Source organism: Eulemur rufifrons, chromosome 20, assembly GCF_041146395.1.
Source record: "Eulemur rufifrons isolate Redbay chromosome 20, OSU_ERuf_1, whole genome shotgun sequence".
NCBI classification, from domain to species: Eukaryota; Metazoa; Chordata; class Mammalia; order Primates; family Lemuridae; genus Eulemur; species Eulemur rufifrons.
In genome coordinates this window covers 5,461,851-5,483,540 of record NC_091002.1, presented here as the reverse complement: position 1 = coordinate 5,483,540, position 21,690 = coordinate 5,461,851, and the positions used below count along the sequence as shown (strand labels likewise).

The 21,690-nt window shown below is 54.5% G+C and overlaps 1 protein-coding gene across 1 annotated transcript in view; it reads right to left on the bottom strand.

Annotated features, from left to right (window-relative positions):
• MAEA (macrophage erythroblast attacher, E3 ubiquitin ligase) overlaps positions 1-21,690 on the bottom strand; it is a 400,167-nt gene that overhangs the window by 113,034 nt on the left and 265,443 nt on the right. The gene's annotated exons all lie outside the window — the stretch shown is intronic.

The following is a 21,690-nucleotide window of genomic DNA, read 5'->3' as shown; positions in this document are numbered from 1 at the left end:
AGCCTTGTGCCCCCGAGGCTGGCTCTTCAGTGGCCTTTCCACACGGTTCTGCCAGGGTCACACGGCCTCCAAATACCTGTTTGCTTCTGGTGAAAACGCCTTAGTTTTGCCCGTGCACCTGAATGAGTGTCGGCTGGGCACGGAATTCCAGATCAGGAGCCGTTTCCCCCCACCGTGCCCGCGTCAGCCTGTCATCTCCCAGCTTCTGTCCTGGAGAAGCCGGAGTCTGCCCAGCCACTGCCCCCCGGGGTCTCTCCATTCCCAACAGGGGGTCCTCCCTGTAGCCCGGGCCCACGTGTGGTTCTATTTTTATTTATCCTCCCAAGAGCTCATGACACTTCCTGAATTGGCAAACCCGTGTCGTGCTGATCGCAGAGCCGGGCCCAGGGCCCTGCAGAGCTGTGACTGGAGACAGGGTGTTACCCCCGGGCAGGGCCGGGACGAGCGCCGCGCGAGTGCCAGGTGCCTGACGGACAGGTCGGGGGAGGGAGGACCTGGACAGCTCGGGCAGGAGTCGGGACAGGCTGTGGTGTGCGGGCACTTGCCGTGGGCAGGCAGAGCCCTGAGTGTTCCCTGGGCCACACGGGTCCTCAAAACAGCCCCACAACTCAACCTTTGACTTGAAACTTAGAGCCTTAAATACAAATATCACAAAGAGTAAAGGCTAAAATTTAGATTTATGCATACCTTACACAACTAGAAAAACAATGACAAGATAAAATTTTATGAGATTACATGAACTCTGATATAAAGTCCCTAAGTGAAAAAATTACCATACAGACACCCCAGAGGAGCGTTCCAGATGGCTCAGACCCCTGCAGGGCAGATCCAGGTGACACGCAGGTGCTGAGGGGACCTGAGACCCCTCCCCAGGACCCTCCCCTGGATGCTGCATCATCCCCTCGCATGTCAGCCCCGACTATGGTCTGGAGCAGAGGAGAAGGTGGGGTGCGCTCTTTGGGCCCCGTGTGGCCGCTGGCCCCAGTCTCAGGCAGCCAGCCCCGAGGACCGCCCCACCGCACTGTGGCCAAGGCCTCTGCCCCACCCAGCAGGTGGGTGCCGCTGCCCGACAAACACAGCCAGCCCGTCTCTGCCCCAAGGTGGCCCAGGCTGGGGGAGAAGGGCGGGCCCTGGGTGCCTGTTGTATTAATAGCTCAGCCCGGCCTTGCCGGCTCGGGTGTGGGCGTGAGAGGTGACTCCCAGGGTCGCAGCGTGGAAGGATGGCTGTGGAGGGGCCACAGGAAGACCAGGAGTTCCGCCCTGACCTCTGGCCTGAGCCCTGGGGAGGGTCCCAGGCCCTGGTCCACCCTCAGGACAGCAGCAGGGAGCTGGCCTCCCTCCCTTGGAGCTGGGTGCCCTACCAGCCCTGTCCTCCCGCCAGGCCGGGCAGGGGCACCAGGAATGTGCTCTGGACACAGGCCCGAGGCCTCACACTCAGTCTCAGTGTTTCCAAGTTGGACGTTTACTTTCCCCTGGGGAGAGGCTGGCAGCCAGGGAGCCTGACGCCCAAGTCTGGCTGTGAATCGAGATGTAAGGACAAAAAAAGCCGTCAGAACAGTGTTCTGAGCCGGAACATGAGTCTTCCATTGGCGCCTCCTCCACTGTTTGAAGGCGGGGCCGACCTGGGAGGGGCCCCACCCACAAGGCCCCCCGGAGGGTGCTGGGGACAGGGGTTGGCGGGAGGCAGAGGTGAGGCTCCCCGCTTCAGCCTTGGTCTGCTCGTCTGTGAAATGGGTATCAAAGTTTGTCTCCCCCGAGTCTAACATACCGGAGGGTGTGGCCAAACCTCTAAGGCAAGAACGGAGTAAGAGGTTTGAATATCGTCATCTGTACAGAAAACCCAACGAAATCAGCAAATGACTAGAACGAATCAGAAGGCTGGCAAGGCTGCGTTGCACAAGCACCTGGGCCGGGAGCTGCTAACTGCTTTACCCAGTGACCGCAGGGCACTGGAACGCGCCCTGCTCTCTTCTGTCCCCCACACCTGTCTTCCGTTTCCTTTGCGTAAGATACGGGGTGTGACCCGCTCCGCTGACTCCAAAACGAATGGATGCAACGGGCCAGGACCTGGTACCACCCAGCCCAGCAGCAGGTGCGGGAGCAGCCTGGGGGCAGCAGACCAGGTGCTGAGCTCTGAGCGGGGCCGTCAGAGTGACGAGACGGTTGGGTTTGTGGCTGGGGGTGTCCGCAGTGTACAACACACATTTTCTCCAAATTAACTTAGAATTTCATCCTAATCCCTGTCAGAATTCCAGTGGTTTATTTTTAACAAATTCAACAGTTTTACCCCCAGATTTACATGGAACAACAAAGTGCTCATAACACTAAGGCACAGTGACAACAGTCTGGTTCTGACGTGGAGGTGGACAGGAGGTGGCTGGGCTGAGGAACAGAGCGGGCCGGTGCGTGATGCGCGTGTAAGCGGATGTCGGCCTGCGTGTGTGGACTTGGGGCGTGGCTGGGGGGCACAGATCCAGCCCTGCACCCTGTGGTGGGGGCACAGAGCTGGTGCGCACGAGGCAGCGCCAGAGGCCGGATGGCTCATTCAACAGGATGGCAAAGGCACAAACCAACAGGCCAAAAAGGACTCAGGCTCGTGCCGTGCCCGTGTCTCAGGAGAGGCCGGCAGCTAGGACTGAGACGGCTGCACCGCAGGGCGCAGCCCTCTGGCCGTGCTCAGGTCCTGTGGTCGGCACGGACAAGGCTGAGCCCCTGGAGCAGGGGTGAAGAGGAGGCTCCAGGCCTGGGGCAGGGCTGGGGCTGGGAGAGCCCACGGCAGGCCCACCCTCGGGCCACTGTGCTGTTGGAGATGTCCTCTCCCCTGGCGGCTGGCAGGCACCTGAGCTGTGACCTCCTGCAGTCCTCCCTCTGGGCAGGGGACAGGGCAGGGCCAGGCCCTCCCGGGCCCACCCCAGGATGGCCCCCGCCCCCCACTGCAGGCCCAGAATGGGCCCCAAGGAGGCTGGGAAGCACCTGCTGCCCCTGCCCTCGGCTGCTCTCGGCCGGAGCCCAGCTGGACTTGCAGAATTGGTTTTCCAGCAAAAAACAACATCAGCAGAGAAGACTCGAAAGGCCGGCCAGCTGCACAGTCTCTTCCAGGCCTTCTCCCCCTGCTGCTGGCGCTCCCCACAGCAAAGAAAGCCATCTGGCCACTGGGCCTCAAGCCCGGCGCCGGGAGGAGGCCCTCTGGCCCCGCTGGCCAGCGCCGCCCCCACCCCCGCAGGCCCCACGGGCCTCTCCCCATCTCACCTCAGCATGGAGCCCCGGCCGCCTCGCTGGCAGCCTGGGCAGGATGGGTTGGCCTGGCCGGTGCCAACGCCTGGTGAGTCCACCTCTGCTCCCTGACCACTCACCTGGATGGCACGGCCACCGCCTGCCCCCAGCTTTCCAACAGCAGCCCAAGGGCTTCAGACATAGGACGAAGTGACCAGTGAGCCAAGGCTCCAGGGGGTCACACTGTCACCCCCAGCCTTGGCTGGTGAGGGGCGGGTGCAGTGCCTGACGGAAGCCCAGCCCCTGATGGTGCGGGGGGCCCTGCAGACCCCACACCCACAGCTCTCTGGTCTCTATCCCTTGTAGGGGGCCTGGGGTGGTATGGTCTGCGTGAGCACTTGGGTTTTAACATGTCACATGCCCACCATGGCAGGTGCAGAGGAACAACAGGGCAGAGGGGCCAAGAGGCTGGGAGCTCTCCTGGGGCCCAGGCCCAGGGAACACCATTCTCGCTCTGGGTGGCCAGATGCTTTGTTCTGGGCACCTTGGCACAGAGCAGTCCTGCTGTCTCGGGGACACCAGGCCCTGGCACCCCCACCCTTGCCCCGGGCCTCCCCTTACCCTGAAGCTGCATGGCCTGGGGTTCGTTCTTCATTCGTGCTGCCCCTGCTGCCCCAAGACTGCGCCTGCCTCAGGGCCCCCAGGCCAGTCTGGGTCCACACAGGAGACGAACAGGGTCTTCGACTGACCCAGGTGACCCACCTGTGCAGTGGGTGGCCACACACCCTCCGTGGTGCCCAGTGTCTGCACAGTGGTCAGCACCACGCTGAGCCCAGAAGAAGCCCCTTCTCTTCCAAGGGCCTCACTGGGCCTGCAGGTCACTGTCCCCCACTGAGCCTGCTGCCCTCCACTGGGCACACCCAGCCCTCCTGCAGGGGACTGGACATGTCTCAGACCACCCAGGGATGCATTTGCTGATGGTGCAGTGAGTCCGTGCCCCTGGGCCCCCGGCCCTTCCATCTCTTCCACAGCCCTTGCCACCTGCTGGTCTCTGCCCCCATGACCGGAACATGGCGCCCAGGGAGGGCACTTTGGTCTGCGTGTTCATGTCTACGTCCCCCACCTCCAGGCACCCCACACTGCTGATCTGGGAGGCAAGAGTGAGGAACAGGTGAGTGGGGATGGATCCGGCCTGCCCGGTGCCCAGCGGTAGGGGTGTCCTCGTATCAGTTGTACCTCACATCTGGGGCCACACACCAGCCCAGTGACATGGCTGCTGGCCTCTGCCCTGGCAAGCTGTTGGGGGACAAGGCTGGGTGACAGCCCTGGCCAGCAGGGCGTGACCAGTGGGCAGGGAGGACACGTGGCCAGGTGCTCCAGGGGAGAAAGCCTGGGCAGAGCCCTGTCTAGTCCTGGCGGCTGGACCAGCCCAGCCCTCAGCCCTGGGTGCCCTGAGAGGCGGCCGAGGACTGGAATGCAGGCATCCTCTCACTCATGGCCCATGCTGGCCTGGGGAAGGGTAGGGCCACCCTGACACCCCAGCCCCGTGCTGGGGGAGGAATGTGGGTAGGAGGAGCCGACACCCGGAGTGAGCCATAGGCTGGTCGCAGACCTCCCACCCCTCCCTCCCGGCAGGCGCAGGCTCCGCTGCCCCCTCCTCCCAGCTGGAGGGAGACAGAGGCCGGGAGGGGTCCAGGAAAGCTGGGGGCTGGGGAGTCGGGGGTGGAGTGTTACTTCCTGCATCAGGGACCCCACTCCCTTTGGAGACCCCAATCCCTGAGCCTCCCACGCCGTCAGATGGAGGATGCCGAGTCGTCAGCTGAGGGGCTCTGCTGGGCCAGGGACCTGGGTGGGCGTTTGTGGGTGGGGCGTCCTGGTGAGCAGGGACAGGCATGCCGGGAGGGGCTGGTAGCACAGAGACGCCAGTGTCTCCCTGATTAACACCAGGTGTCCCCCCACCGGCACCCCACCCTCTCGGAGGCGCCGTCCCACAGGCACCACCGGCAAATACCGCGGGGGCTGGAGATGAGTCAGCTCCGACCAGGCCTCTAGGGATAGTGGGTGCTGGGGGCTGGGCTCCCTGAGTGAGACCCTGAATCCCACCACCCCCTGAGTACCCCCAGGTGCCAGGTGCCACGCTGTCTCAACCAAACCCACAGCTCGGCCGGGCGCGGTGGCTCACGCCTGTAATCCTAGCACTCTGGGAGGCCGAGGTGGGCGGATCGTTTGAGCTCAGGAGTTCGAGACCAGCCTGAGCAAGAGTGAGACCCTGTCTCTACTAAAAAAAATAGAAAGAAATTAGATGGACAACTAAAACTATATGGAAAAATTTAGCTGGGCATGGTGGCGCATGCCTGTAGTCCCAGCTACTTAGGAGGCTGAGGCAGGAGGATCGCTTAAGCCCAGGAGTTTGAGGTTGCTGTGAGCGAGGCTGACGCCACGGCACTCTAGCCCGGGCAAAAGACCGAGACTCTGTCTCAAAAAAACCCCAAAAAACAAACCCCACAGCTCCACAGGGAGCACCGAAGTTTGGTAAAGACATGGACCCAGGGAGCAGGCATTGGCCCAGGGGTGGAGCTTCTCAGAGAAGGCCCCAACTCGGAGGTGCCCCCACGGCGAGCCCAGCACGACCTCCTGTATCCAGGTGCCCAGAGTGCGGCCCCTTCCCTAGGACCTCAGCCGGAGCTGCTGCTGTCTCCATCACGGCGTCAGCAGTCCGTGTGCCCCCAGGGGCTATGCCCAGAGCACGGCCCAGGCAGCACTGGGGGACACTGGGGCCCTGCCTTAGCCCCAGTGGCAGGGCAGGTGTCACCTGGCCAAGAGCCCCAGGAAGACACATGCCGCCGCCACTTTGAGCAGGCCTCAGAAAAACTGTTAGAAGACAAAGGTGGATTTAGGAGGGTGGCTATGCACAAAATTAACATCCAGAAATCGGCATCTTTCAAATCAAACACTTCCAATCAGAAGAGCTGGAGGAGAGAAGGCCCCGTCTACAACACAGGCACAGCTGTGTGGGAGCGGACAGCCAGAGCTGTGTGGACAGCCCTGAGGCCCAGCATCACGACGGCTCGTCCGGCGTGGGTGGGACAGTCCGCTGCACCACGGCACCATCCCAGCCGAGCCAGCCCACTGACACCGCAGGGCAAACGGAGACACCCAAGAACTTCTCCATAACTGGGTAAATTGATTGTAAGTTTAGTGTGGAGCCATAAACAAGTAAGAAAGCTAAGGAAATTCTGGAATAAAAGAGCAATAAGGGAAACTATCTCTACCAGATCTTAACATATACTGAGAGGCCACCCCTGGCCACCCCTGTGCGGTGTGGGGTGTGGACAGAGGGTAAGTAGACTTGTGTTCACAAGGCATGATGTCACTGTGAAGGTGACACTTCAAATCTGTAGGGGAAGGGTAAGTAGTTAAATAAATAGTACCAAGCCACCCACTCTTAGGTCTGCACCTACAGCCTAGTGGCAGAGGTGGCTGGTGCCCATCAGACACTCCCTTCACGGTGGGGTGGGCCATGTGGTTAATTCTGGCCGACGACAGTGAGCAGAAGTGATGTGTCCCATCCACCGGTGGGCCAGTAAAAACCAACATGCCTAAGGACTTTCACAGCTCAACAATGAAAACACAAACAACTGAATGGAAAATGCGAAAGGATTTGAACAGACTTGTTTTCAAAGAATTTATACAACAGGCCAACAAGCTCATGAAGGGGTGCTCAACGTCAGCCATCAGGAAGCACAATCGAAACCACGATGACACGCCACTTCACACCAGTAGGAGGGCTGTGACCCAAAATAACCAGTGTCGGGGAGGAGAAACTGGAGCCCTGCTGTGCTGCTGGTGGGAGTGAGTGGCAGCTCTTCCGAGGGTATCCGGAATTGCCACGCAACCAATTCCACCCCCAGGTAGTGGCCAAGAGAATCAAAAACGTGGCTACACAAAAGCTTATATGCAAATGTCCACAGCAGCGTTGTTCACAATAGCCAAAAAGTGGACACAGCTGATGTCCATAGATAAACTGTGGCTTTTCCATACAATGGAATATTATTCATCCGTAGAAAGGAATGAAGTTCTGACTCAGGCTACAAAGTGGATGAGCCTTGAAAACATGCTGAGTTAAAGAAGCCCGACAGGAAAGGGCGCATATCACATGATCAAACGTCCAGCAGGCAAATTCACAGGCATGGGAAGGAGGCCAGGAGGTGGGGGAACGGGGAGAGTCTTAGTCTGTTCCTGATGCTGTAACAAAATGCTGCGGACTGGGTAACGTATAAACAGCAGCCATCTGCTCACGGTTCTGGAGGCTGGGAGTCCCAGACCAAGGCGCCGGCTGGTGAGGCCTGTCCATCAGGCAAGTTTTCTTGCTGTGGCCCCTCACCTGGCGAAGGCAGAAGGGCAAAGGGTGTAGCAGTTCCCTCCAGCCCTTTTATAAGGGGCTTGAGGGCAGAATAATTTCAGGAGATGGGCCTCCGGGGCAGCCTTGGGACCCCAGGGCTCCCTGCCTGCCTGGGCCTTCGCTCCCAGCACTACTCGGCTCAAGCAGGCCCAGGTGTGGCTTGACCTGCAGCTCCAGAGGGTGCAAGCAGTAAGCCATGGCGGCATCCACGTGGCACTAATTCCGAAGACACACAGAGTGCACAAGTGAGGCCATGGTGGCCTCCACCCAGATTTCAGAGGATGTCACCAACAGCCCTGGGGCCTAGGCCAGGAATTGCCACAAGGGCAGAGCTGTTGCAGAGTCCTCACCAGGGCAATGCCTGGTGGAGCTGTGGGAGTGGGGACCCCTGAGACCCCAGGACTGCAGAACCACAGCGAGGCCCGTGAGAGCTGCTGGGCGGGCTGAGCCCAGCAGAGCCCGTGGTGGGGCTGCCCGGGGCCTTGGGGCCACCCCCGCTCCAGAGCGTCTGGAAGGTGGGACTTGGAGTCAAGGAAGATGATCCCCTAGGCCTAGGACTTGCTGTCGTCTGACCCGTGGGGCTTCAGGCTTACCTGGGAACAAGTGCCCTTTCTCTTGCCTAGTTCTCCCTTTGGAAGGGGAATGTCTGTCCTATCCTGTCCCGCCACTGCATCTCGGAGTGCGTGACTGGAGGGGAGTTACCTGGAGACGGAGCTGCCTTGAGTCTCACCTGCTTCTGATCCAGGGCAGACTGGACTGGGACTTCCGAGGTGGAACTGGGATGAGGGGAGACTCTGGGGCTACTGGGATGGTGAATGTATTTAGCGAGTGAGACGGACATGCGTTTTGGGGGCCAGGGTGCAATGCTGTGCTTTGAATGCTTTTGTCCCCTCCAAGACTCATGTGGAAACTCAGTCCCCAAAGCAACAGTGCGGGGAGGTGGGGCCTAATGAGAACTCAGGAAGGAATGGATGCCACATTGAAAAGGGTGGTGCGGGTGTGCAAGGTGTCATCGTGGAGGAAGGGGAGGATGGCCTCGCCCGACATCGACCCTGCCAGGGACTTAGACTTCCCAGCCTCGAGAAAGGGGGAAAACAAATGTCTATTTGTAGATGACAGCCTGTGGTGTTCTGTTACAGCAGCGCGAAACAAACTGAGGCACATTTATCCAAACCATAGCAGGGAGTGGCTGCGAACAGGCACAGGGTTTCTTTTGGGGGCGATGAGAATGTTCTGGAATGAGACAATGGTGATTATATGACATTGTTAATCTACTAAAAACCTCTGAACTGTACACTTTAAAAGGGTGACTTTTATGGCATATGAATTATATCTCAATAAAGCTATTTTTTCAGAACAGCCAGTGCGCTTCCCGCGTCTCTCTTGGTGGCAGCTGTGGAGGCCTGGGGAAAGCCACACCAGGAAAATGGAAAGTGTGCGGGTCCCCAGTGAGGCAGACCCTCCCCGGGGAGGGGGGGGCAGGGCAGTCTCCCCGGTGACTGTGGGGTTCCTCTTGTCACCACCTGCTCTCTCACGGCCTCCTCCCTCCCGTGTGTGTTGCCGGGCTGTTGCTGACCTCTGGTCATGAGCGCCCACCTGGACTGCGAGAACGCGCGGGGCCCCGTCCAGAGGGCTGCGCCTAGGGCTGGGCAGCGCCAGAAGCAAGTGGGCTGGGAGCTGCTGGGGTCTTTCGTGCAGCTGGCGGAAGGGGTGCTCTAGCGAGCAAGGGTGGTCCATGCTGCAGAAGGCCAGCGGGGTGGGGAGCGGAGCCCCAGCATCCCCCCATCCAGGCCCACCCCAGACATCCCGAGGTGGAGACAGTGAGTCGCCTGCTGCCCCAGCCTGAGTGGCTGCTGCCCCTGAAGGAGCCCCATCCTTCGTCCACTGGCCACATCCTGAGGGGCTGTGGCGGGCTGGTGGCCTGCATGTGGCTGGTGGGGAGCCTGGGTCCAGCTGCTGTGGGAGGCAGGGGCATCCACATGGCCTCCCAGGCAGACCTTGCAGAGGTGGCCACAAGTCTCAGTCTGGGGGCCAGGCAGGGCTGGGACAGGCCATGCAGGAGGGATTGGAACCTTCCAGAATATCGGGCATGCAGATGCATGACTCGCGGGACCCAGGAAGGAGCTGGGACACCTCAGTCCAGGGCAGAAGCATCACGTGGGGCTCAGATTAGTGGTGATGGAGGTGTCCTGCCTGGCTGGTGGCACTGAGGGTCTGCCTGGGGAGCTGAGGGTCACTGCAAAGGCAGACACCAGAGGGGTCAAGAGCCTTTGAGGGGTGCCCCTCCCCACCCAGCTCCCTCTTGGCGATGTCCACACAGCAGGTGGGGGTGTCCACACCTGGCTGCAGCGGCTGTAGCCCCGGCTGCCTGCTGGAAAGGAAGGAGGCGTGGCAGCTCAGCTGTGAGGGGGAGCAGCTGTCACAGGGGCCGCCTGGGGAAGCACATTCCCAGAGCAGTTAGCTCATGGTTTACACATTCCTGCCATGTCATGAGAGCTCAGAGCTGGACGGTTGGTCCTCAGGGGTGCGGAGCCACCCTTGCCCACGCTAGAAGCTTGCCTCACGGCCCTTGGGGCCATTTGGGCTCTGGACACCCAGGGCTGCTTGCTCTATGGTTGAGCCCCCTCCTAGCAGGGGCCACGCGGCTCCCAGACCCCGTCTGGCTCTGCTCACTCCAGGATGCGTCATTCACTTACAACCTAATCAAACACCAGCTCCCCGCTGACTTTAAATTCCACCTTTGTAATTCATAAGCTCCTTGGGGTTCACACTGGGCGATTTACAATCCCTGTCAGCGGCACAGGGATTGGACCTCGTTGGTGGTAGGTACGTTGTGATGCCTGGAAAGAGCACTCTTGAAGCAGCCAACATCCTCAGTGCTTACCAGGCACCCGCTGCCGTGGTGGGCACTTCTCACGTTAACTCACTCCCAACATCCCCATTGCCACAAGTGGAAACTGAGGCCCAGAGAGGCTAAGTCACTGTCCAAGGTCACTGGAAACTGGCAGAGCCAGGATTTGAACCAGGGCCCATGCCGACCCTCTTTCTCACTTTTCACGTACTATATGCACTTACTCTTCCACAGTAACCTTAAGGTGATTTCATCACATTTGGAAGTTGGGATTCTAACTGGAAGTGAACACTCCTTCATCAGGAGAACGAACATCTACAGGGTTCAGTCCTTCCAAGAACATGCAGAGCCTCCACTTTTTGAGCCTTTCTGTTTGACATGTGCTGAGTTCATGGTTCTTCTCAAGTCAAATCCCCATCTGTTTTGTCAGAAGCATTGTATGGTTTTTCCCATCGTGGGAAGACCAGGCCTGGTCCTTCTCCTGTGGTAATGGTGCCCTCCCCCTGCACGTGGGAGATGGCAGTCCAGTCAGGCCAGACCCTGACCAAGTGCCAGCCACGAGGATGCACATGGGGCAACAGGGGCCACTTAAGGCGTGGTCTTAGGAAATGTGGCACCTGCCTCTCCCACTCTTTGCCCCTCTGGAGGGCTGGATGCGGGCATTTCCGCAGCCTAGCTTACCCTGCAGCCAGCAACAACGCCCCTAAAGGCTGGAGGGGAAGTGAGGTGGAAGCAACCTGGTCCCAAAACATGTGGCAACAAGAGCATCCACCCAGCTGTCTGGCCCCCACCCCGTGTTCCTGCGGTCCCGGACGGTGGAGCTGGGCGGTACAGCTCTCAGCCTGCACCCTCACGTCTGTGGGGCATGGAATATTTTTACTGTTTTTATTTCCAGGTGCTTATTGCTAGAGGAGTGGAAAGTTGCTAATTTTTGTATATTCATTTTGTATTAAATTTTCTTACTGATTTTCAGTTTTTAAACTCAGGTATAGGGGAGTGTCTAGGTTTATAATCATGTCATCAGCAAAAACAAATCATGTTATCTATTTTTTCTGATGTTTATATCATTATTTGATTTTCTTATCTTATTGTATTTGCTAGAAACTCCGTGACAATGTTGAATAGTAATGACAATGGCAGGTATCATTAGTCATTCCTGCATTTGTTGAAACAGTTTGTTTTCCGTGTAGAATGATCTTGGCCACTGTTATACGTAGAGCCTTTCATATTTTTTTCTATTTTAATTAGTGTTGTTATCAATAATGATTGCTGGACTTGGTCAAATTTCTGTGTCTATTGCTTTGGTTCTCTGAATTTTCTGTGCTTATTTGATAATGAAATGACTTAATCATTGAGCTTCTCTACATCTACTTGGTCATAATACATAATTCTGCAGATATTTTATTGGGTTCTATTTGCTAATGTCTTATTTAGATATTTTTTGCATTTTCATTTAAAAGTGATATTTGTCTATGGTTTTCTCTTTTTGTTCTACATCAGGTTTTTACATTAAATTATACTGGTTTCATGAGATGAATTACAGAGTTTTCCATATTTTTATGCCTTGGAAAGGTTAAAATAACACTGGGATGACTTTTTTCCCAACTTAAAATTAGATCATACTCAGCTGTGAACATCTGTTCCTGGTGTTTTCCTTTATTTGTTCATTTTTAATCAGTTTTCCAGTGTCTTGTAACCACGTATTCATGTTTTCCTCTCATTTGAAGTTATTTTGGCAATTTATATCCACTAGAAAATTACCTGTTTGCTTCAGGATCCAAACAGCTGCCCAGATTATGGAGTGGTGTCATGAATCTTTCCCTTACTTGGGTCTCCTTTCTTATTCCTAATCATCTGTGGGTTTCTAAATTTCAATGTACTCAAATTCTAAATCGAAATAGTCATGTCTATTTTATTCATTTTAGAAGAAGCAATCATTTTTCCTTTTTACTTGTTTTCTATTAAACTTCATTAATTTCTGGCTTTATCTTCATAATTCCCTTTCTACTTCTTAAAATGTATTTTATTGCTTTCATTCTACTTTTGTAAGATGGACACAAACCCTCGTGTTTGTTCTTTCCTGTGAAAGTAACAGATGCGTTGGAGGCTCTGAGCACTGCGGCGGCTGGGCCCCCAGCTCTGGTTAGACGTTTGTATTCTCACGGCTTTCAGAGAGCCACGTGCAGATTTGATTCCTTGTCTATCTAAGGGTTCCCGGGAACATGTTCCTGAGTTTCTGAGTGGTTAAGTTTGAGAGGAAGGGATGGCACTTTTTATTTATTTTAAATTTTTTTGGATTATAATAAACTCATTTAAATTACTCTACTTTTTAGTTCATGGCGGTTTTCTTAGCAGCCAATACATAACAGACACGGACTTATAAAAAGTGCTACTTTTCTCCGTGAGGAATGTGAAGATCAAGTCTACATCTGTTTGCATTTTTCTGTTGCCACAGACCCAGCTGTGAGAGACACAGCGAGTGCTCCTGCAGCTGTGTGTTCCTCAAGTCCCCCGTGTATTAACTTGCAGTCAGCTTCGGGTGTTAGCTCCTGTGCTGTGTGGCACGCAGGGGTTTGTGACTTACATCCTGGTCATTCCCAGCAACCGGCTGCCCCGTCTAGTGCGCACGTCGCTGTGCGCTGGCGTTCGGCACAGCTCCCGGCTCGCCCCGCTTGCTCTCCTCCCAGCCTCAGGTTGCGTCAGTCTCATGTCCTCTGTTTTGGTCATGGTCAGTCGGCTGTTTTTTCCAGCATTTTCGCTGAATAGGGTATATGGACACCACATGCTCTAGTATCTGCTTTCATGCTCACAGGTGGCATTTCTAGATTGGCATGGGCTGCCCGGGGTGGAGTCTTCTCCCTCCATGATCCATGGATGACATTTCACTATCCCCTGCTTCTTGGGGTGCAGTTGAGAACTCCAGGCCTCATTAACATGTTCTCTCTGGAAGTAACATGCTCTTTCTGCCAGCAAGCACACACACACATCTTTGCACCTGGCTGCACCACCCACCCGTGGGGTTTAGCAGGCGAGGAGACGGGCAGGGGCCCAAACGGGCTGCATGGCAGGCAGCAGCTGTGGCAACAGCAGTGGCGCTCTGCTCAGAGAACCCTTGGCATGCTCTCAAGGGCTCATGGGTCTTGGATGGCTCAGCTGTGCGCCCTCCTGTGCCCTTTCCCACAGCTATTTTCACAGCCTAATGGCAGAGGTGAGAAGTTCCCACTGAGCGCACATGGCCCTAGACCCCTGTGCTATCAGTGGAGGACACACAGCTGTGACAAGCTGGGATTTCTCCTGGCCCCTCTGACCCCAGAACTCAAGGCCTCCTCTGGGTGTGCCCAGTAAGAGAAGTTAGAGAAGGCTGTGCCTTCCCAACAACCCTGGCCGAGCCCTGCTGGACGCTGGGCACCCTGATAGACACGATTCATGGTCACAGACAAGGAGGCGGAGGCGAGTCGGGGAGGAAGGGATAGGGTAGCTTGAGCATGGGCAGCCTCCAGCCTCCACGTGCCTCCTCAGGGACAAGGGTGCTAGGAACGCCTCACATCCCTCTCTTCTTGCATGGGTCACAGGACCCCAGTGCAGGCCACCATAGTGAGGGGGGGACCACTGACTGCAACAAGTGGGGTGGGAGGGCCTCTCCAGTGCCAGACCAGCGGGACCCAGCACCGTGCCGGCCCAGCCCTGCACCCCCTGGAGAGTGATCCCTGCAGGGTGGGAAGGATGGTGAGGGGGCTGGGACAGGACCAAAGGAACAGAAGCTGCCTCCCCTCCCAGGCTCATGGGACCTGATGACTCTCCGTGGCCAGGGCTGTCCTAGATGTAGCATCCTCATGGCTCCCAGGCCCACCCTTCCCCTACAGAGGGTGGGACTCCCTGTGGTGGGGGTGGACAGGGTGTCTCCCCTCCCCAGGGGGCCAATCTTGGGGACGACATCTCCCAGGCCTGTTGGGTGCAGACGTAGCCACAACGTGGCTTCTGATGTGACACCTGAGAAAGACCAGCGTCCTTCGTCACTGCAACTGTGGGGAAACAGCAAACCCAAGCCTCAGGACATCCCACACCAGGCCTGACCCTTAAGGTCACAAAGGACTGGCAAAGCCCAAGGACCTGTGCCAGACTCGGGGGGTGACAAGTCCCGCAACAGGCCATTAGTGGAAAAACTGCTGAAATCTGAGTGAGGTCCGGAGCTTCCTTCATAATACAGTACCAGTGTTGATATCCTGGTTTTGACCATCGTACTGGGGCTAAAGTGTTAACACTGGAGGAAGCTGAGTGAAGCATATATGGGAATTCTACTGACTTTGCAACTTTTAAAAGTCTAAAATAATTTTTTTAAAGCATCTTGGCAGCAGAGTTGGTTGGGGATGCAGTGTTTGGGATCTGTTGTGGGAGCCTTGTCCCTGGAGACCCTCCCGGCTGGCGGGCACCCTCCTCTGCTGCTTGGCTCTGCCCAGAAGGTGCCTGAGCCCACCTCAGCTTACCAAGGGGGGCCACCCTTGGTAAGCGCACCCCTCACTCACTCTCCCTTTTAGGCGGTTGAGGTGGAGGGGAGAGCTTTTCTGAAGTCATTAAGAACAAAACTTATTTTCTATGCTTTAAAACTTCCTCTAGAAATTCCTAGCAGGAAGGGGAGTCAGTGCCCCACCAAGTACAGTGTGTTAACAGCTGCCACAGGGATGTCCCTGGGCCTGAGGTCCCATCCAGTCCTTACCCCCTCTGCCTGCTGGGCACTGCCATAGTGATTCTTTTCAGAGCCCACCCTCCAGCCCTGCTGTCCATGGCCACCAGGGTCCTGCACAGCGCACAGCTCCAGGAATGCCCTTTGCATTTGGAGCCCCTGGGGTGATGCCCGGAACCTGCAGGGGTGGGGGAGATTGGGCACCTGCAGCCTGAGCAGGGGAGGGCTTGGGGAGGTGCAGGCGCTGATGGGCAGTCGTGGGCTTCCCACTGTCTGAGGGGCAAGGGGCTGCCAGGTCCGCCAAGCTGTGTGTGGTCTGTTGGGGCGCCCACCAAGAGGCCAGCAGGCTCCGTCTAGTTGCCTCTGGGGAAGAAATGAGCAGGGGAGAGTGAAGCACCTTCTTTGGGATGGACCACACACCAGCCTGACCTGGTCCTGGGATTGCAGCTGGAACTAAGTGACAGACTGGGAGAATGAACTACTGGGCAGTCCCTGGAGCTGGCCTCAGAGACATCCAGGGACTGGGCTATGTCCAGGGCTCCCTCCCCGCCTGCTGAGCAGGAGCTGGTAGCTGGAACGTCCTCCCCACAGCCTTGAGCCTCTTCCCAGCAGCCCTGGGCCGAGTGTTTTTCCTTCCATGGCTCTGGCTCGGGCCAGGCAGGCAAATGCTGACCTACATTTCCCCTGCACCCAGCGGAAAGTAGGCCGCCAGCGCGGCTGGAGCCAGGGCATCTGGGCCCAGGCTGGGGGCCTGCTCACATTTTCCAGGCTGGGAAGCAGGTCCTGGACGGGAGGGAGGGAGGCCTCCCTCAGTGCTCTGGCCTGGCTGGGCCGGCAGGGGGGCTGGGCCGGCAGGGGGGCTGGGCAGACTCTGCCAGAAGGAGGAGGGGAGGAGTAAAGGTGGGGGAGGGGTGCTCTGTGTGCCCCTCCCCCAGCACTCCTGCTGGGCTGCTCTGCTCCCTGCCTGGCCTTTCCAGGCTTCTCTTCCTACTGGGGCTGGTTCTGGGCCCCCCACCCTCGGGGTTGGCTCCTTTAACCACCTCTGAAAGTGGCCCCTTTGTTGGGGACCCTCCAGCTGAACCCTCTGAGTTGATCCTTTTTCCTGCACCCTGACTGATACTGGGGAGGCTGCGCCACCTCCCCAAAGACACAGGCCTGGGACAGACCTAGACACTGCACTGCACTGAAGACTGGGAGGGCCCCGTCCACCTTCCTGGGGTTGGAGAGGGGGAGGCCGGTGGCAGCCCAGGCTTCAGGGCCCCAGCCGTTTCTTGTCCCCAAGATTCCCCAAGGGACCAACAAGTCCACCCTGGTGCTCATGGTGGCAGGGTGCGTGAGGATGGTGGCAGGGTGCATGAGGATGTAGGACAGCAGCTCGGGCCCCGGGAGCTACCCAGGCTCCGTCCGCAGGAGGCAGGGGCAATGGCCATGGGGCTGCCCTCATACTTGTCCCATCACCAGGGTGGGGCAGGTCCCACGAGAGGAGGGTCCACGCTGCTGCTGGGAGGTTCTGGGGATGCAGACTTGGCGGGAGCACATCAGCCTCTCTCCCTGAGGAGGGAGCCAGCCGCTCCCACGTCCTCCCCTCCGTCCGCTCCTGCCGCTCTCCCCACCCAAGATGGGGGCTCTGAGGAGAAGGCCAGGCCCTCCCTGCAGAATAGCTGGGTGGAGGATGGATGGGAGGGGCATGGAGTGATGAGGGTGTGGGATGAGGGGCACGGGGTGGGCTTGGGCAGGGCCGATGAGGGGCTGCCACGCCTTCCAGTACCCACGGAGCTGCTGAACAGACAGGCAGGTCGGGCACTCTCTGCAGAACCTGGGGCCACCATTAGTTGATGCACCCTCAAGAGCAGCTGTGGGTCCTCCTTGGACACAGGCCGTGAGTGTACCGCAGGTGTGCACGCCTGCATGCACTGGGCATGGCATGTGTGCACCTGTGTGTGGGGTGTGTGCATGGCACTGTGAACATGCATGTCAGGTGTGCGCACGTGTGTGCACGTATATGGGTGTGTCAGGGCCTGGTGCATGCCCAGATGTCTCCATCCCGTGCCCCTCTGTGCCAGATGAGGTGGGAGCAGGGAAGAGACCCCAGCAGCCTCTGCACCTCCACACGGTACTGGGCCCCAGTGGGGCTGGCCCTGCCCCAAAGGCATCAGGCTAGTGGCAGAGCCCAGCCTGAGGGCTGGAGTCCCAGCTGCAGCCTGGGCAAGCCTCCCTCCCAAGTGGCATCTCCCTGCTGACAGCGTCTGCGAGGGCACGTGCTGACGGAATGGGATGGGGCTGGCCCGGGAGCAGAGGCTCTCAAGGGGAGAGCTGTGCCACCACCCCCTTCTCCAGTATCCAGGCTGTAAGTCTGTGTGAAAGAGATTAGGAAGGAAGCAGAGGTGCGTCCCAAGCTTGATCCTCTCCGCCCTGGGGGTGCCTCCTGCTTTGCCCCTTTGCTAGCTCCCCCTGGCCACCCTGGGCAGAGGTTCTTCAGCCTCCTCACCCTAATGCATATCCACAAACTGCAGCCCGGGCCCATTTGCAGCAAAGGACTTTTTTGCATCTTGGAGATACAATAATAGCATCTTGGAGAACAAGAGCAAGAAAATCCACTGGGAAAAAGAAAATCTGAAAATTAAAGCATAACCCCTAAATTATGAATCCCCTTCCTGGGACCCACAGCCAACCCCACCAGCCAGTGAGGGGCTGCCAAAGCTGGACCCTGGGGGCTGACTCAGAGCTTGGACGGAGTCCCGTGCTCAGCAAAGCCGCCTGGCTGGCCTGCAGGGTCACGAGGAGAGGGATTATCTCTGTGCTAAAGCATGTCGGGGCTGAGGGCCATCTGGGGAGCCCCGCCCCATCTCACATTCCACAGAGGGAGAAACTGAGGCCTTGAGAGAGTGTGGCCCATACAGGATCATGCACACAGGGAGCTGCAGAAGGGCCTAGAATTCTCACCCCGGACTCTGGCTCAGGGCTCCCTCTGGCCATCCTCATTGAGGAGAAGCAGACAGGGAGTGCCCACGTGGCACCCCTCTGCCCCATGAGAGCCCTGGAAACAGGGGTCCCAGCCTGGGGTTGCTTGGAGGCCCAGGTGCACAGGCCCACAGGGAAGGGTTGGCTGTCTTGGGAGCCCCTGTACCCGGGATGCGGAATGCAGGAATTGCTGCAAACCTTGGTGACTCGTGGGAGCTTCCTGCACCCTCCATCCACCGGGATCCAAATCTCTACCTAGAACGTATGTCAGGGAAGCCTTGGAACTGTGGATTGTGCATCCCCTCCAGGCAGTGTGTACACAGCCCAAGGTGGCCTCTCTCCTTGCAGAGCTCTCTCCTGCCCCCACACCTTCCCAGTGGATTTCAGAGCTGGGTTCCAAGACACCAAGCTCTGTCTGATGGGATCCCAGAGGGTGTAAGAGGAGGGGTGCCCTCACCCCTCGGAGGAGGCACTCCAGGCACAGATGTCAGGTAAATAACATCTCTGGGCCCTAGCACTTTCGGAGACCAAGGCAAGAGGATCACTTGAGCCCAGGAGTTTGAGGTTGCAGTGAGCTATGATGACACCATTGCACTGTAGCCTGGGTGACAGAGCAAGGCTGTTTCACCAAAAAAAAAAAAAAAAGAAAGAAAGAAAGAAAGAAAGAAAAAAAAGGCTGAGAGGCCAACCCTTCAGCCAGGTCTGTCTACCCCTGTGGGCCAAAACCCATGGCTTTTACTTTTACGTCTTGGATAAATTTTGAGTTAATTTTTGTATATGGCGTGAAGTAGGAATCTTCATTCTTTTCCAAGTGGATATCCAGTTGTCTCAGCACCATTTGTTGAAGAGGCTATTCTTTCCTCCAGTGGATGATCTTGGCACGTTTGTTGAAACTAATTGACCATAAATGTAGGGGTTTATTTCTAGACTCTGAATTCTATTCCATTGGTCTATATGTCTATCCCTAAGCCACACTGTCTTGATTACTGTAGCTTTGAAGTCATTTTTGAAATTGGTAAGTGTGAATCCCCCAACTTAGTTCTTCTTTTATAAGGAAGTTTTTGCAGCCAGGAGGGTGGCTCATGCCTGTAATCCTAGCACTCTGGGAGGCCAGGGGGGCGGATCGTTTGAGCTCAGGAGTTCGAGACCAGCCTGAGCAAGAGCAAGACCCTGTTTTTACTAAAAATAGAAAGAAATTATATGGAAATCTAAAAATATATATATAGAAAAAATTAGCCGGGCATGGTGGCACATGCCTGTAGTCCCAGCTACTCGGGAGGCTGAGGCAGGAGGGTCACTTGAGCCCAGCAGTTTGAGGTTGCTGTGAGCTAGGCTGACACCATGGCACTCTAGCCCAGGCAACAGGGTGAGACCGTCTCAAAAAAAAAAAAAAAAAAAAAAAAAAAAATATATATATATATATATATATATATATATATAAGGCAGTTTTTGCTAACTGCAATACCATGTTAATTTTAGAATCAGCCGTTTCATTTCTAGGAAAAAAAAAGCATTTGGAATTTTGATAAGGACTGCATCAGATCTGTAGATGAATTTGGGGAATATTGCCATCTTAACAATATTAATTCTTTTAATTGATGAACACAAAATGTCTTTCCATTTATTCAGGTCTTCTTTAATTTCTTCTAACAATGTTTTGTAGTTTTTAATGTACAAGTCTTGCACTTCTTTGGTTAAATTTATTCCTAAGTATTTTATTCTTTTTGATGCTATTATATGGAATTGTTTTCCCAATTTCATTTCCAGTTTGATCACTGATAGTGTATAGAAATACAACTGATTTTTGTATGTTAATCTTGTATCTGCAGCGTTGCTAAACTCATTTATTAGCTCCAATATTTTTTCTATGGATTTCTTAGGATTTGTATGTATGAAATCATGTCATCTGCAAATAGAAATAATTTTACTTCTTCCCTGCTAACATGGCTGCCTTTAATTTCATTTTCTTGATTAATAATCGCTGTGGCTCAGACATCCAGCACAATGTTGAATAGGCATCATGGGAGCCGGCATCCTTGTCTTGTTGCTGACCTGGGGGGGGATCTTTCAATCTTTCACCATTAAGTATGATGTTAGCTGTGGTTTTTTTTCATAGATGCCCTTTATCAGGTTGAGAAAGTTCCTTTCTACTCTTAGTTTGCTAAGTATTTTTGTAATGAAAGAATGTTGAATTTCATCAAATGCTTCTTCTGCCTTTATTCAAATGATCACGTAGATTTATCTTTTATTTATTAATCTGGTGTATTATGTTGATTGTTTTTCATGTTGAACCAAACCTTCATCATTGTTTATAATCTTTTTAAAAAAATATTGTTGGATTCAGTTTGCTAATGTTTTGTTGAACATTTTTGTATCTATATTTGTAAGAGATATTGGTCTTAGGTTTCATTCCCTGCGATGATTTTGTCTAGTTTTGGTATCAGGGTAATATTGGCCTCATAAAATGAGTTAGGAACTATTTCCTTTTCTATTTTTTTGGAAGAGTTTAAGAAGGATTTGTGTTAATTCTCCTCCAAACACTTGGTAAAATTCACCAGTGAATCTATCTGAACCTGGGCTTTTCTTTGTGGAAAGTTTTTTTGATTTATAATTGCTACTTCAGTCTCTGTGTTTGTATTGCTCTATTCACATTTTCTATTTCTTCTTGAGTCAATTTCAATAGCTTGTGCCCTAAGAACTTGTCCATTTCGTCTAGATTATCTAATTTGTGGGTATCTAGTTGTTCCTAGGATTCTCTCACAAATCTTTTTGTTCAGGAGGTTATTTAGTAATGTCTCCTATTTCATTCCTGACTTTAGTAATTTGAGTCTTCTTTCTTTTTTTTCTTGATCTAGCTGTTCAATTTTCTTGATTGTTTCAAAGAATTGACTTTTATTTTCATTGATTTTTTTCAATTATTTTTCTATTTTTGTTTATTCTCTTAAATCATTTGGAAAACAAAAAAGTGGAGTTATAAGCCATCATTACTATAATATTAACTTTTATAATTGCTGATGTATTTACTTTTACTGAATTCTTTATTTCTTTATACGACTTCAAGTTACCGTCTAGTGTCTTTTCATTTCACCCTGTAGCACATCCTTGAGCATTTCTTGCAGGGCAGACCTAATGGTAATAAACTCCCTCACCCATTGTTTATTTAATGTCTTAATTTCTCTCTCACTTTTGAAGAACAGTTTTGCTGGTTGACAGTTTTGTTCCTAAGCAGTCAGAATATATCAGCCCACTGCCTTCTGGCTTCCAAAGTTTTTTGTTTGTTTGTTTGTTTGTTTTACGAGATATCTGCTGATAGTCCTATTGACAATCCCTTGTATGTGATGGGTCACTTCTCTTACTGCTTTCAGGATTCTGTCTTATCTGTCTTTCAAAAGTTTGATTATAATATGTCTTTGTATAGGTGTCTGTGAGTTCATCATACTTGGGGTTATTTGAACTTCTTGGATGTTAATATACATGTCTTTCATCAGATTTGGGAAGCTTTCAGCTATTATTTTTTCAAATGTTCTCCTCCTTTCTGTCTCTCTTCTCCTTCTGGACTCCCACATGCATATCTTGGTCTTC